Source organism: Pongo pygmaeus, chromosome 5, assembly GCF_028885625.2.
Source record: "Pongo pygmaeus isolate AG05252 chromosome 5, NHGRI_mPonPyg2-v2.0_pri, whole genome shotgun sequence".
In the NCBI taxonomy this organism is placed as follows: domain Eukaryota; kingdom Metazoa; phylum Chordata; class Mammalia; order Primates; family Hominidae; genus Pongo; species Pongo pygmaeus.
In genome coordinates, this window is record NC_072378.2 from 17,216,782 (window position 1) to 17,219,855 (window position 3,074).

Below are 3,074 nucleotides of genomic sequence, written 5' to 3' on the forward strand. Positions count from 1 at the left end.
TAACTCACTTTTGTAATAAAATTTGTAACATCCATTCCATCCCTAAAAATCTGATTCTGTATAAAAGTATGATCAGAAAGTGAAGAGTCTATTTTTACAAACCTACTAGGAGTTATATATGATAATAAATATTGTCAGAGTAGTTACCATAATAAGCTGTTCACTTATTCCAAAGGTGATACCAATGCTCAAAACATTTTTGGCACTTCTATTTTGTATTTTCCTTTTAAGAAATACTAACAAATGTTTTCATCCCAGCCAGCAAGAGGCAGAGCTAGGATCTGAACCATGCATTGTGGCAGCACCGTCTGTGATCTTAACATCTGTGCTTAACATCTATTGCTTTGCCCATTTCACCACACACAGCAAAAACACAGCCATTTGTGAACTGGTAAGCAGGCCTTCACCAGACACTGAATCTGCTGCTGTCTTGAGCCTGGATTTCCTAGCCTCCAGAACTGTGAGAAATAAATTTAGGTTATTTATAAGCCACTAGTCTATGGTTATTTTTGTTATAGCAACATGAACAGACTAAGACACCACCTCAGGCAGCTACGGCATTAAACAATTACCACTGAAAGTTTTTGACAAGTGCCCCAGGAAAAAGGCTGTTTGCACAAAGTTCTGCATGAGGTCAAATAAAGACAAGTTCTGTAAATGGAGGTTTTCAGGGAGCTGCCAGAGAGATAAATAATAAAAAAAAATCTCTGCAAATCATGCTTTCTTGGGATGCTCCAACACCATTTCGCCCCCTCCAGTGACTGCCGGGCTGCTTTTTTCACACCTACCATGGCTGCAAGACTATTTGTTTTCAAGGCTTCTGTGGAACTGGGTAGAAGATGAAAATAAGGTAAGATAAAATATCACAAAGCATACTCTTGTTATCAAGATTCACTTATTTTTCTTTTTTAATTTTTTTGTTTATATTTTTATTTATTTACTTATTTTTGAGACAGGGTCTCGCTCTGTCACCTAGGCTGGAGTGCAGTGGCGCAATCACGGCTCACTGCAGCCTTGACCTCCTGGGCTCAAGCGATTCTCCCACCTCAGTCTCTTGAGTAGCTGGGACTATAGGCATGTATCACCACATTCAGCTAATTTTTGTATTTTTTATGGAGATGGGTTTTTGCCATGTTTCCCAGACTAGTCTCAAACTCCTGGGCTCAAGCAATCCACCCGCCTTGGCCTCCAAAAGTGCTAGGATTACAGGAGTGAGCCACTGCGCCTGACCACTGTTTTTATTCAATAAACACTCCTCAAATTGTGGTAAGCCTTTGATTAATTTCCAGAGTTCTGAAGAAGTTTATTTTGACAATTTTTGCCAATGTTCTTCTTGCTTTTATGGAAGAACAGATTTTCAAAGGTCCTTACTCTGCCATTCCTGAAGTGCTTCTCCCCTTACAGTATGTTTTTAAACTGGCCAATTTAGACTCTTTGATTCTTCTTGACAAAGAAAGACAGATCATGTTTTGAAACTATTGTCCACTCCTTTGATTATTATTATTATTACTGAGACAGAGTCTCACTCAGTCACCGAGGCTGGAGTGCAGTGGCACAGTCTTGGCTCACTGCAACCTCCACCTTCCGGGCTCAAGAAATCCTTTTTTTTTTTTTTTTTTTTCCGAGATGGAGTCTTGCAATGTCACCCGGGCTGGAGTGCAGTGGCGTGATTTCAGCTTGCTGCAACCTCCGCCTCCCAAGTTCAAGCGATTCTCCTGCCTCAGCCTCCCGAGTAGCTGGGATTACAGGCGCCTGCTACCACACCTGGCTAATTTTCTGTATTTTTAGTAGAGACGGGTTTTCATTATGTTGGCCAGGCTGGTCTTCAACAAATTCTTGGGCCTCAGTCTCCCAAGTAGCTGGGACTACAGGTGTGAGCCACCACACCCAGCTAATTCTTATATTTGTAGTAGAGATAGGGTTTCACCATGTTGGCAAGGATGGTCTCAAACTCCTGACGTCAAGTGATCCGCCAAACTCACCCTCCTTTTGATATATTGCACATTTTACACTATCACAGACAACTTCTCCAAATAGAATACTTTTCTGTTGGGACCCACCCTTTGGTTTTGACATGTGCAAATGGATAATACTAAACAGCTAATTAATTTCCATGTGAGAAGAAAAATCAGTCCATTCTTCCTACATTTTAGCAGCTATTTATACTTTAACACATATTTCTCACATAGTTTTCTGAAATCTTCATTTTCTATCCCTTTCTTCCTGAGCTGAGCTTTTGCTGTGCTAAAATATAAAAGAGCACAAGTATAGCCACCTAATATTAGTAAAAGTGTAGCAGAGAAATCAGGATACATTAGACACCAATCACTTCAGAAAAGTTCTTCTTTGCCTTAAACCAGTAAGACATAAAGTAAGGTCAAGCAATCTATCTTTTTAAACCCATCTTGTCTATGGATGAATATGATTAGAAGATAATGCAAACCTTAACCAATGTATTTTGGCATTTAGAAAAGAGTATTTTTACACACGCGGGATGGTTCCAGGAAAATGAAGAGGTAGATTCAAGTTTCTAACATTTCAAAAAAATTCTTCAAACCTGTGATATTTTACTAGTCAGAAGTATTTTATTCTTCCCAAACTTACCTTGGGAATTTAGCTGAGATGATGACATCTCAATGTCAACAAGTTAAAAAAATACATAGGTCATAGATATAAAATATATACTCTCTTCTTACCAAGATCCACCTATTTTTCTTCATTAAACACTCCTCAAATTATTGTAAGACTTTAATTAATTTCCAGAGTTCTGAAAAAGTTTATTTTGACAATTTTTGCCAATGTTCTCCTTGCTTTTATGGGAGAATACATTTTCAAAGGTCTTTACTCTGCCATTCCTGAAGTGTTTCTCCCCTTACAATATGTTCATATATATATATATGTATATGTATAATATTAACATATATATGTTCATATATAAGTATATATACTTAAATCAGTGTATATTTATAATCAACAGGTTAAAAACAGATTCTTAGAAGTATAAATATTTAATTCCCATAAATGTGGATATTTGGGCCTGGGCTAATTTATTTTTCTATATAGAATTACATTAT